At 36.3% G+C, this 14827-nt stretch overlaps 1 pseudogene; it reads right to left on the bottom strand.

The window, feature by feature from the left end:
- Positions 1–600: 600 nt before the first annotated feature.
- On the bottom strand, positions 601–14105 carry LOC116875088 (annotated as a pseudogene).
- Positions 14106–14827: the final 722 nt, after the last annotated feature.

Genomic DNA, 14827 nt, shown 5'->3' with positions numbered 1-14827 from the left:
GGGCAAAAAAGAGAAAGTTTGAGCCTAACAGACACTGAAAACCAGCTTTAAGTCAGTTCAGTCCATGAATAGATTGAGCTGATAGGCCTTCTGTTGCTTATCAGAGAATAGGGTAAACCATCTCTAAAGGGATATAATATTATCCAATCCCATAAATTTTCAGATGCAACATATGACATTAAAATACATGTATTTTTGACATATGAAGAAACAGGATCAAGAGAAAGAATAGGCAATACAAATAAATCCTAACCCTTTAAGAGAAAACAGAGTTATAAACACATCAGTCACAATGTCCATAATGATATAAAAACACAAAACAAAATGAAAAACAAGAAAATATGACCCAATTGCAAGAGAAAATACAAAATGGAGTCTATCTGCAAAAAGACCTAGATGTTGGAGTTACCCTTCAAGGATTTTATAGCGAGTATAAAGCTATCCTCATTGATGAAAAAGAAATGCCACTGATGTGTGTGTGTGTGTGTGTGTGTGTGTGTGAGAGAGAGAGAGAAAGAGAGAGAGATAGACAGACACAGAGTTTATCCTGACTCCTCCTTATCTCCTGGGTCCAGGTCAAGTACTGACTGGTAAGTGGGCTCACTCAGTGCTCAGGAAGACGCTTTTGTGTGTGGTGTTAGTATAGGAGTACAAGATAATTCCATGTTTGCTGTGGTCTCTTGCTCCACTGTACCCAAGTGGATCATATGCATGAAAGGAGATGTAATTATATTGGTTTAAAATGGTGATGACCAGGTGTCTGTCATCTTTGGGCACAGAGAACAGGTACCAGAATATGTCAGGTATTCTCTTGCCCAGGTGGATAGAGAAGCCACATATGATGAGATAAGGCTTGGCCTGACATGGTGTCCAGGTTGGGGACATCATGACACATGATCACATTCACAGTATGGAATAAGCAGTGAGGCTGAAAGGCAAATAGCTGACAATGAACCCCACAGGTGTGTCTCTGAGTTCATGAACAACCAGCATGTTGGTGACCTTGCTGGTTTTTCAGGCTTATGCCAGTGCCTCCGTCTCGTGCCAGCCATAGTTCATACACTGGGCATCCCAGAACACCAACTTCAGCTCCTTGATAAAAGGTAAAATTTTCAAAGCATTAAAAGAAAAATAAAATTCACCAAAGAATTCTACAGGCAATGAAAATACTCTTCAACATAAAAGGCAAAATGAAGATATTTCAAAATAAAAGATAACTAAGAGAGTTTATCACTGACAGATCTATATTATACGAATTTTTAAAAGAAGTCTTTCCAGTTGAAGGGAAATTATACCAGATAGGAATTTGGCTCTGTAAGAGAAAATAAACAGCATCATAATTTGTTAACTATTTGGGAGAGTGTAAATATCTTATAATTCCTTTAAAATAACACTTACCATATAAAACAAAATTATGACATTTTCTAGTGGAGGTTATAATATATGTTAGAAATATTACTATAGCATAAAGGATGAAGGTTGATAAGTGAATATGGTTACAGTGTTTCTACATTTTTTTTGAATGAAATAGTACAATATTAACTCTAAGTACACTGCATAACATTATGGATGTATATTGAAATACCTTGAGAAGCAACCAAAAATAACAACACAAAAAGTATAACTAAAATACCAACAGAGATTAAAGTGGAATTCTAAATATATTCAAATAATCTAAACAAAGGCAAGAAAGGAGTAACAGAGACTAAAAACGCAGAGTGGGAAGCAGTGTCAAACAGCAAATGAAAAATAAAACATAAGGCCTAAATTCAATCACATTAATAATTGTATTAAAATTTAATGTAGTAAACACTCTAATTAAAAGTCAGAGATTATCAGAATGGATTTAAAAAAGCAAGACCAAACAATTTTTGTCACAAGAGAAGTACTTTAAATATATAGACAGAAAAAAGTTGAAAATAAATAGAAAATATACAGCATGTAAAGATATATTATGTAAAAAGATATATGTAAAATTATGTTATATAAAAGATATGTAAGCATAAAAAGTCTAGAATCACTGTATTAATATCAGATAAAATGGACTTCACAATAAAGCGTGTTATCCAAGATAAGGAAGAACACTTCACAATGATAAGAGTCAAGTCATAAGGATAAGCTAACCATCATATGTGTCTCTGCAGCTAATACCAAATCTCGAAATACTTGAAATAAAAATTGACAAAATTAAAGGGAGAAACAGACGATTCTGCATAATGCCTTTTACTTTTTTCTTCTGTCAATTCATATAATATTTAGACAGAAAACGCAGTAAAGACATAGATGTTCTGAACAGCACCATCAGCAATCTTGACTTAATTGATATTTATAAAACCCTGTATCCAGCAATTGTACAATATACTTTCAAGTACATATAGTATGTTCATCAATATAGATTATGTGTTAAAATAAGTCTCAATAAATTAAAACGTAATTAAAATTATAGAGTGTATACTGTCTGACCACAATGGAATTAAAGAACCTAAGAGGTATTAGATAACAGTAAGATATCTAGGGAAAACTCATATACTCAAAAATTAAATTACATACTACTAAATAATCCATGGGTAAAAGAATAAATCCAAGGGAAATTATAAAATATGTCCAACTAAGTGACAAGGAAAATCTAGTATATCAGAATATATGGGATGAAGCTAAAGCAGTGCTTAAAGAGAAATGTATAGCTTTAAAAAGAAATGTTAGAAAAGAAAAATATTTAAAATTAAGCATCTAAGTTTCCAACTTAAGAAGGTAGAAAAAAAAATTAAAGCCAAGGAAAGTAACAGGGAAGAAAACAAAGAAAAGGTAGCAATAAAGAAAAGTAACCAAACTAGACTTAGCACAACAGAGATAGTACAGACTCTCAGTATCAAAAATTGGAAAAAAAAAGATCATCATCATAAATTCTACAGATACTAAAAGTAAAATAAGTGTACTTTATGGCCAAGTTTGTAGGAAGAAATTTGCTAACTTAGATGAAAAAAATGAGTATCTGAAAAATTTAACTAGCCCAACTGACGCAAAATAACACACACTCACACACACACACACACACACACATCTTTACATACTTTATACTACAAATTTTCTAAAGGTATAAAGGTATCAAAGATGTTTAATTTCTTTTTTTTAAGATTTTATTTATTTATTTGGCAGAGACAGCACAAGCAGGCAGAGAGGCAGGCACAGAGAGAGGGGGAAGCAGGCTCCCTGCCAAGCAGAAAGCCCAATGCAGGGCTGGATCCCAGGACCCTGAGACCATGACCGAGCCAAAGGCAAAGGCCCAACCCACTGAACCACGCAGGTCCCCCGATATTTAATTTCTTATCCAAAATCTTCCACAGGACTCCAGAATCACAGGTTCTCACTGGAAAATTTTCTCGAGTATTTAATAAAGAAATATCAGTCTAGACATTTTTCAGGAAATAACATAGTAGGGAACAATTACCAACTTATTTTATAATATTAAAATCTTATAAGGAGAACTCCAAAAAGAAAATTCACCCCTAAATCTTTAATAATATTGGTAAAAGTACTACCAAAGTACTAGCAAATCAAATATAACAATATATTAAAATCATGACTAGGTTTATACCAGGAATGCAAGATTGATTTAAAATTTGAAACCAACCATTTTAATTTTCCATTTTAATATTTTAATAAAAAAGAAAAATATATGGTATATTCAATGCTGTAGAAAAAACACTGACAAAATTCAACACTAATTAAAAAAAACTGTCAACAAGCTAAAAATAGAAAAGAATGCCCTCACTCTATAAAAATATCTTTGAAAAATTATTTGAAAAATATTATATTCAATAATACAATATTTAACACTTCCAAAATTGAGAACAAAGATTTACATTCTCATATTTAACATTTTAGTAGAGAAACTAGCCATAAGACAAAAAAGAAAAATAACAGGCACAGATCAGCAAGGAAGAAAAAGAGTGTTCTTACACATAACATGATTACTTATGTGGAAAATCCTATGAAATCTACAAAACAAATACAGAACTGAATATTGAATTTAGCAGTGTTGTAGAGACACAGGATAAATACAGAAAAATCAATTTTATTTTTATATGCCAGTAGCAAACAATCAGAAAATAATATTTAAGAAACAATTCCCTTTACCATAGCAACAAGAAACTCAGTAGTTAATGCATTAAAAGATGTACAAGATTTCTACTCTGAACTAAAAAAGAAAAAAAAAAAAACAACTTTTGAGCAAATTTTAAGAAGACCCAACCTAACAGACAACATGTCTGTCATTCATTGATTGGAAATGTGTAATTTTATGTGGGAATACAAAAGAAGGAATATCCAAGGTATATTGAAAAAGTACAAAGGTAGAGATCTTATAGTACTTTCAAGTGTGGTGCTGGTATAAGGATTGATAAATACATCAGTGAAATAGGATAAGGAGCTAAGAAACAAATCCTCACTTTCAACAAAGGTATCAATTCCAGTGGAGAAAGGAAAACCTTTTCAGCAAACAGTTAACTAGATATATATGGCAAAAAAATAAACCCTTTAAGTCCTACCTTATATCATAAACACAAATTAGTTTGGGATGTATTGTAGACCTAACCATTAAAACTAAAATTTCAAAGGGGAAAAATATTTCAAAGAGAATATAAGAGAATATATTCTTAAACAATAGGTGGGTAGAAGTTCCTTAGGCAATCACAAAAAATTAATGACCACAAAAGAAAATTTAATATATTAGACTTTATTATCACTAAACATTCCTGCTCATTGAAAGATAGCATTAAGAAAATAAATAGGTAAACTAAAGACTAAGAGAAAAAAAATTTTTTAAAGATTTTATTTATTTATTTGACAGAGAGAGAGAGAGATCACAAGTAAGCAGAGAGGCAGGCAGAGAGAAAGGGGGAAGCAGGCTCCCCGCCGAGCAGAGAGCCCCATGCGGGGCTCGACAGGACCCTGGGATCATGACCCAAACCGAAGGCAGAGGCTTAACCCACTGAGCCACCCAGGTGCCCCTAAGAGAAAATATTTCTAAAGCCGTATCTAACAAATAAGTGATATTCGAGATACAGAAAGAACTTCTACAACTCAATAATAGAATGGCCAACAATCCCTTTACAAATTTTGGTAAAGAGGGGCACCTGAGTAGCTCAGTGGGTTAAGCCTCTGCCTTCAGCTCAGGTCATGGTCTCAGGGTCCTGGGATCGAGCTCCGCATCATGCTCTCTGCTCCACGGGGAGCCTGCTTCCCCCCTCTCTCTGTCTGCCTCTCTGTCTATTTGTGATCTCTGTGTGTCAAATGAATAAATAAAATCTTATAAAAAAATTTTGTGTAAAGAATTGAACACTTTGCAAAAGATATACAAATGGCCAGTAATTTTTATTTTCAGTATTTACTCAAGACAGATATTTAAAAACATGTCTATGAAAATATCTGTACTAGAATATTTACAGAAACTTTATTCATAATACCCAACAAATGGAAATAAATCAAATGTCCTTCACTAGGAAAATGGATAAACAAACTGTGGTACAGGGCTCCTGGGTGGCTCAGGTCATGATCCCAGGGTCCAGGGATTGAGCCCCCCATGGGACTCCCTATTCAGCAGGGAGCCTGCTTCTCCCTTTCTTCCCTACTCATGTTCTCTCTCGCTCTCTTTCTCTCTCTCTCTTTCATATAAATAAATAAAATAAAATAAAAAACTGCGGTTCATTCAACAACTGAATGTTACTCAGTCATAAAAAGAAATAAATTGATGATATCAACAGTGAATGAATCTCCAAACAACATACAATTTCATGGGTTATGTTTCAATATTATAAAAATATCAATTGTCTCTAAATTATTCATAGGTTTACTGAAATCTCAATCAAAGTCATGCTAGGATTTTATTTTTGTGGAAACGTCAAGGTATTTTAAAATACAATGAAAATGCAAAGATTAAATAATAGACAACACAATCTTCTTCTTCTTCTTCTTCTTCTTTTTTTTTTTTTTTTTCTTTTCAGAGAGAGAGAAAGAGCAACAGAGGGAGAGAATCTTAAGCAGGACTCAATCTCATGATCCTGAGATCATGACCTGAGCCAATATCAAGAGTCTTTTGCTTAACTGACCAAACTCAGGTACTCCTAGCCAAGACAATCTTAGGAAAAAGCTTCAGGTCTACCACGAGTTGAGGTTTAATATAAAGGCACAGTCATAAACACAGTACCAAAAAGGTACTCTTCTATCTTGGACAAACAGACCCATGGAATAGAGTCCAAAAGCTGATTGATATATACATGCTTATACAGATGACACTAGCAGCATGGAGAAAGAATTTTTTTTTTTTTTTAATAAATAGTGCTAGGCCATTTGTATAGAAAACAATGCAACTTGAACTCATCCTCAAATCATACACAAAAGTTCATTCAGAATGTACTGTTGAGGGGCACCTGGGTGGCTCAGTCGGTTAAAGCAGCTGCCTTCATCTCAGGTCACAATTCTGAAATCCTAGGATGGAGCCCCATATGGGGCTCCCTGCTCAACAGAAAGCCTGCTTCTCCCTCTGCCTCTGCCTTCCACTCTGCCTACTATACTCTCTCTCTGTCAAATAAATAAATAAAATAAAATAAAAAGAATTACTGTTCATATAAAGCAAACTTTAAAACTTCAAGTTCTAGTCATAACATATTTTAGGAATATCTTTATGTCTTAAAGATAAGCAAAAATTTCTTAAATAGAATTCAGATCCTTATCATCAAAGTAAACGCCAGATAAATTAGATGAGATTAAAATTAAAATTAAAATTAAAAGGCCTTTTTTTTTCTCCAAAAGACATCATTGAGAGAGAGAAAGCAAACTGTAGAGTGGGAAAAAAAAAAACTAGTGGTGCATATATCTGGAAAAGATTTGGACCCAGAATTAAAACAAGAATAAAATAAAAAATAAAAATATTTTTACAAGTGATTAATTAAAAGGGGCAAGAAGCCAGATAGAAAAATGAAAAGTATTATACATACACCAGCACAATTAAAATGAAACTGATCAGTAACACCAAGTGTTGGAAAGAATGTGAAGAAACACGAATTTATGTTCGCTCACATACATTGCTTGTGGAAATGTAAATATGTAAAACCACTTGGGAAAACTGTTTGATAAGATCAGGAGGTGAGAATTGAGTCAAGATGGCAGAGAAGTAGCATGCTGAGGCTACATCAGGTAGCAGGAGATCAGCTAGATAGCTTATCTAAACATTGCAAACACCTACAAATCCAACGGGAGATCGAGGAGAGGAAGAGAGGCAATTGTGGAGGCAGAGGGTCGACCACTTTCTGAGGGGTGGGACTGGTGGAGAGGTGAGTCCAAGGCCACGGGAGGATGGACCGTGGGGGGAGGGGCCAGCTCCCGGCGGGAGGCGGAGCAACGGAGCACAAAATCAGGACTTTTGAAGGTCTGTTCTGCTGAGGGACATCGCTCCAGAGGATGGATGGGGTGAAGCCCACACAGGGTCAGCGAGGACCCGGGTCCCGCGGGGTCGTGGAGGGATGGGGGTGTCTGAGTGTTGCAGAGCTTGCAGGTATTGGAGCGGGGAAGCCGGCTGCAGAGACAGAGCCAAGGAGTGAGCTCTCAGCTTGGGGTTACCTTGAACCAGTTGCAGCCTGGGTGGGCACGAAGCGCAGCCCAGGCCAGGGAGACGGGAGTTATTGGGCGCTGTTCTCTGAGGCCGCACTGAGGAGTGGGGCCCCAAGCTCTCGGCTCCTCTGGGCCGGAGATTGGGAGGCCGCCATTTTCATTCTCATCCTCCGGAACTCTACAGAAAGTGTTCAGGGAACAAAAGCTCCCAAAAGCGAACCCGAGCGGATTACTCAGCCCGGCCCCTGGTAAGGACGGTGCAATTCCGCCTGGGGTAAAGACACTTGAGAATCACTACAACAGGCCCCTCCCCCAGAAGATCAAGAAGAAATCCAGTCAGGACCAAGTACACCTATCAAGGAGTGCAGGTTCAATACCAAGGAGATCAGCGGAATTCCAGAGGAGGAGAAAGCAAAGCACTGAACTCATGGCTTTGTTCCCATAATTCATTAGTTTTGCAGTTAATTTATTTTGTGTTTTTTTTTTAATTTTTTTTCTTCTGCTAAATTTTTTTTAACTTTTACCCTTTTCTTTTTTAACGTTTTTTAACTAGTTTATCTAATATATATATATATATATATTTTATATTTTTTCTTTATTCGTTTTCTTTTTTTAATTCGTTTCTTTTTTTTTTTTTTTCTGAACCTCTTTTTATCCCCTTTTTCCGCCCCACGATTTGAGGTCTCTTCTGATTTGGTTAAAGCATATTTTCCTGGGGTCTTTATCACCCTTTTAGCATTTTACTTGCTCCTTCATATACTCTTATCTGGACAAAATGACAAGGCAGAAAAATTCACCACAAAAAAAAGAACAAGAGGCAGTACCGAAGGCTAGGGACCTAATCAATACAGATATCAGTAATATGTCAGATATAGAGTTCAGAATGACGATTCTCAAGGTTCTAGCCAGGCTCGAAAAAGGCATGGAAGATATTAGAGAAACCCTCTCGGGAGATAGAAAAGCCCTTTCTGGAGAAATAAAAGAACTAAAATCTAACCAAGTTGAAATCAAAAAAGCTATTAATGAGGTGCAATCAAAAATGGAGGTTCTCACTGCTAGGATAAATGAGGCAGAAGAAAGAATTAGTGATATAGAAGACCAAATGACAGAGAATAAAGAAGCTGAGCAAAAGAGGGACAAACAGCTACTGGACCACGAGGGGAGAATTCGAGAGATAAGTGACACCATAAGACGAAACAACATTAGAATAATTGGGATTCCAGAAGAAGAAGAAAGAGAGAGGGGAGCAGAAGGTATATTGGAGAGAATTATTGGAGAGAATTTCCCTAATATGGCAAAGGGAACAAGCATCAAAATCCAGGAGGCACAGAGAACCCCCATCAAAATCAACAAGAATAGGTCCACACCCCATCACCAAATAGTAAAATTTACAACTCTTAGTGACAAAGAGAAAATCCTGAAAGCAGCCCGGGAAAAGAAGTCTGTAACATACAATGGTAAAAATATTAGATTGGCAGCAGACTTATCCACAGACACCTGGCAGGCCAGAAAGAGCTGGCATGATATATTCAGAGCACTAAATGAGAAAAACATGCAGCCAAGAATACTATATCCAGCTAGGCTATCATTGAAAATAGAAGGAGAGATTAAAAGCTTCCAGGACAAACAAAAACTGAAAGAACTTGCAAACACCAAACCAGCTCTACAGGAAATATTGAAAGGGGTCCTCTAAGCAAAGAGAAATGCTAAAAGTAGTAGATCAGAAAGGAACAGAGACGGTTTACAATAACAGTCACCTTACAGGCAATTCAATGGCACTAAATTCATATCTCTCAATAATTACCCTGAATGTTAATGGGCTAAATGCCCCAATCAAAAGACACAGGGTATCAGAATGGGAAAAAAAAAAAAACAAAAAACCATCTATATGTTGCCTACAAGAAACTCATTTTAAACCTGAAGACACCTCCAGATTTAAAGTGAGGGGGTTGAAAACAATTTACCATGCTAATGGACATCAGAAGAAAGCAGGAGTGGCAATCCTTATATCAGATCAATTAGATTTTAAGCCAAAGACTATAATAAGAGATGAAGAAGGACATTATATCATACTCAAAGGATCTGTCCAGGAAGAAGATCTAACAATCTTAAATATCTATGCCCCTAACGTGGAAGCAGCCAACTATATAAACCAATTAATAACAAAATCAAAGAAACACATCAACAATAATACAATAATAGTAGGGGACTTTAACACTCCCCTCACTGAAATGGACAGATCATCCAAGCAAAAGACCAACAAGGATATAAAGGCCTTAAATACACACTGGACCAGATGGACATCACAGATATATTCAGAACATTTCATCCCAAAACAACAGAATACACATTCTTCTCTAGTGCACATGGAACACAGAATAGATCACATCCTGGGTCCTAAATCAGGTCTCAACCGGTATCAAAAGATTGGGATCATTCCCTGAATATTTTCAGACCACAATGCTCTGAAGCTAGAACTCAATCACAAGAGGAAATTTGGAAAGAACCCAAATACATGGAGACTAAACAGCATCCTTCTAAAGAATGAATGGGTCAACCAGGAAATTAAAGAAGAATTGAAAAAATTCATGGAAACAAATGATAATGAAAACACAACGGTTCAAAATCTGTGGGACACAGCAAAGGCAGTCCTGAGAAGAAAATAAATAGCGGTACAAGCCTTTCTCAAGAAACAAGAAAGGTCTCAAGATACAACCTAACCCTACACCTAAAGGAGCTGGAGAAAGAACAAGAAAGAAACGCTAAACCCAGCAGGGGAAGAGAAATAATAAAGATCAGAGCAGAAATCAATGAAATAGAAACAAAAAAAAAAAAAAAACAATAGAACAAATCAATGAAACTAGGAGCTGGTTCTTTGAAAGAATTAATAAGATTGATAAACCCCTGGCCAGACTTATCAAAAAGAAAAGAGAAAGGACTCAAATAAATAAAATCTTGAATGAAAGAGGAGAGATCACAACTAACACCAAAGAAATACAGACAATTATATGAACATACTATGAGCAACTCTACACCAACAAATTTGACAATCTGGAAGAAATGGATGCATTTCTAGAGACATATAAACTACCACAACTGAACCAGGAAGAAATAGAAAACCTGAACAGACCCATAACCAGTAAGGAGATTGAAACAGTCATCAAAAATCTCCCAACAAACAAAAGTCCAGGGCCAGATGGCTTCCCAGGGGAATTCTACCAAACATTTAAAGAAGAACTAATTCCTATTCTTCTGAAACTGTTCCAAAAAATAGAAATGGAAGGAAAACTTCCAAACTCATTTTATGAGGCCAGCATCACTTTGATCCCAAAACCAGACAAGGATCCCAACAAAAAAGAGGACTACAGACCAATATCCTTGATGAACACAGATGCAAAAATTCTCACCAAAATACTAGCCAATAGGATTCAACAGTACATTAAAAGGATTATTCACCACGACCAAGTGGGATTTATTCCAGGGCTGCAAGGTTGGTTCAACATCCGCAAATCAATCAATGTGATACAATACATTAATAAAAGAAAGAACAAGAACCATATGATACTCTCCATAGATGCTGAAAAAACATTTGACAAAGTACAGCATCCCTTCCTGATCAAAACTCTTCCAAGTGTAGGGATAGAAGGCACATACCTCAATATTATCAAAGCCATCTATGAAAAACCCACCACAAATATCATTCTCAATGGAGAAAAACTGAAAGCTTTTCCGCTAAGGTCAGGAACACGGCAGGGATGTCCATTATCACCACTGCTATTCAACATAGTACTAGAAGTCCTAGCCTCAGCAATCAGACAACAAAAGGAAATTAAAGGCATCCAAACCAGCAAAGAAGAAGTCAAACTATCACTCTTCGCAGATGATATGATACTATATGTGGAAAACCCAAAAGACTCAACTCCAAAACTGCTAGGACTTATACAGGAATTCAGTAAAGTGTCAGGATATAAAATCAATGCACAGAAATCAGTTGCATTTCTCTACACCAACAACAAGACAGAAGAAAGAGAAATTAAGGAGTCGATCCCATTTACAATTGCACCCAAAACTATAAGATACCTAGGAATAAACCTAACGAAAGAGGCTAAGAATCTATACTCAGAAAACCATAAAGTACTCATGAAAGAAATTGAGGAAGACACAAAGAAATGGAAAAATGTTCCATGCTCCTTGATTGGAAGAATAAATATTGTGAAAAAGTCTATGCTACCTAAAGCAATCTATACATTTAATGCAATTCATATCAAAATACCAGCCATTTTTTTTTTCAAAGAAATGGAACAAATAACCCTAAAATTTATATGGAACCAGAAAAGACCTCGAATAGCCAAAGGAATATTGAAAAAGAAAGCTAAAGTTGGTGGCATCACAATTCCAGACTTCAAGCTCTATTACAAAGCTGTCATCATCAAGACAGCGTGGTACTGTCACAAAAACAGGTACATAGATCAATGGAACAGAATAGAGAGCCCAGAAATAGACCCTCAACTCTATGGTCAACTAATCTTCGACAAAGCAGGAAAGAATGTCCAATGGAAAAAAGACAGCCTCTTCAATAAATGGTGTTGGGAAAATTGGACAGCCACATGCAGAAAAATGAAATTAGACCATTTCCTTACACCACACGTGAAAATAGACTCAAAATGGATGAAGGACCTCAATGTGAGAAAGGAGTCCATCAAAATCCTTGAGGAGAACACAGGCAACAACGTCTTCGACCTCAGCCACAGCAACATCTTCCTAGGAACATCGCCAAAGGCAAGGGAATCAAGGGCAAAAATGAACTATTAGGATTTCATCAAGATCAAAAGCTTTTGCACAGCAAAGGAAACAGTTAACAAAACCAAAAGACAACTGACAGAATGGGAGAAGATATTTGCAAACGACATATCAGATAAAGGGCTAGTGTCCAAAATCTAGAAAGAACTTAGCAAACTCAACACCCAAAGAACAAATAATCCAATCAAGAAATGGGCAGAGGACATGAACAGACATTTCTGCAAAGAAGACATCCAGATGGCCAACAGACACATGAAAAAGTGCTCCATATCACTCGGCATCAGAGTGAGATATCACCTCACACTAGTCAGAATGGCTGAAATTCACAAGTCAGGAAATGATAGATGCTGGCGAGGATGCGGAGAAAGGGGAACCCTCCTACACTGTTGGTGGGAATGCAAGCTGGGGCAACCACTCTGGAAAACAGCATGGAGGTTCCTCAAAATGTTGAAAATAGAACTACCCTATGACCCAGCAATTGCACTACTGGGTATTTACCCTAAAGATCCAAACGTAGTGATCCAAAGGGGCATGTGCACCCGAATGTTTATAGCAGCAATGTCTACAATAGCCAAACTATGGAAAGAACCTAGATGTCCATCTACAGATGAATGGATAAAGAAGATGTGGTATATATACACAATGGAATACTACGCAGCCATCAAAAGAAATGAAATCTTGCCATTTGCGACAACGTGGATGGAACTAGAAGGTATCATGCTTAGCGAAATAAGTCAATTGGATTAAGACAACTATCATATGATCTCCCTGATATGAGGAAGTGGAGATGCAACATGGGGGTTTAAGGGGGTAGGAGAAGAATGAATGAAACAAGATGGGATTGGGAGGGAGACAAACCATAAGTGATTCTTAATCTCACAAAACAAACTGAGGGCTGCTGGGGGGAGGGGGTTTGGGAGAGGGGGGTGGGGTTATGGACATTGGGGAGGGTATGTGCTATGGTGAGTTCTGTGAAGTGTGTAAACCTGGCGATTCACAGACCTGTACCCCTGGGGATAAAAATACATTATATGTTTATAAAAAATAAAAATTAAAAAAAAATCAGCAGGTGAAAGCATGCATGCCTATTAACCTGGCAATTCCTTTCCTCGATATATTAACAGAAACTCGTTCATATTTGCTGCAGAGTCATGTATAAGAATATTCATAGAAGCTTTATTTTAAATAGCCCCAAGCTTGAAACAGCTAAAATATCCACCTCTATTAAATGAAATAAATTTTATGTTCATGTAATATAATATTATTCAGTAATGTTAATGAACAAACTGTTCATATATGCAAGACATGTATGCATTTAATGTGCATAATGTTGAACAAAATAATCCCAACACGAAATACTATATTTACTCTATGATTCTGCTTACATATATTTCAAAAATAGAAGAATAGAAAAAGCTAATCAATGGTGATTATATATTGATTACCTTAGGGTTAAGGACTGAGTATAAGGAAGGTTTGATGTGTTTGATAATTAAATCTATGGAATAGAAAGATGTGTGTATATTACTCAATGAACAGTTTAGTGGCTAACAGCTCTCTGATGCTTTTAGACACTCTACTCATGCCCCCATCACCTATCTTACCACATCTTCTCCAGTGCAGATGATGCTGCTTCTGATTTTATAGAGATGACTTAAAATATTGACAATAATCTTCTTTAGCTTCTTTTCCCACATGTAAGAGCACCTACATATGTACAAATATCAGTTTTCCTATTCAAACTAATCACACCATTTATGTTCTCTATCTGATACCCTTTATATTCACCAGGATATGGAATTTGCACCAATCATTTTTTCCTGTTCTTAACATGCATCATATTACATCCTATATGGCTTCTGGTGATCTTATTTTAATAAGGAAAGGAAAAACTGAAACATTCTTGACCCTCTATCCTCATCTGGTTTTAATTTCTTTTTCTCATGTAATTCTTTGATATTAACTACTTCCAAAGAATAATTTAAATTTATGGTTTCTTTCCCTTTATGTCTACACAATTTACTATGGCTGTGTAAAATATTATCCAAAACTTAGTAGCCTAAAACATCTAGAACATTTAATCTACAATTTGAGAAGGGATCAATGGGGATAGCCCATCTCTGCTTCAAATGTATCAGCTGAAACAGCACAAAGCCCAGGGCCTAAAATCATTGAAAAGATTGCTTACTCAAGCAGTTGGTGCTGGGGTTAGCACAGTGCTGTTAGGTGGGTCTGTTGGCCAGAATACCTATCAGGAGAATCTTCATGTGACCTATGCTTCCTCACAACATGGTTGGTGGGTTTTAAGAACTAAGGATGAGAGAGATAGAGAGAGGGAGAGAAAGACTGGGGGTGGGGTATGGGGGTCTTATTTCCTTTATGATCTAAACTTGGAAATCATGCCCATAACCTCTAGTTC

This window comes from Lontra canadensis, unplaced genomic scaffold (assembly GCF_010015895.1).
Source record: "Lontra canadensis isolate GAN:19392208 unplaced genomic scaffold, GSC_riverotter_1.0 scaffold40, whole genome shotgun sequence".
NCBI lineage: Eukaryota > Metazoa > Chordata > Mammalia > Carnivora > Mustelidae > Lontra > Lontra canadensis.
This window is presented reverse-complemented; position numbering and strand designations above follow the sequence as displayed.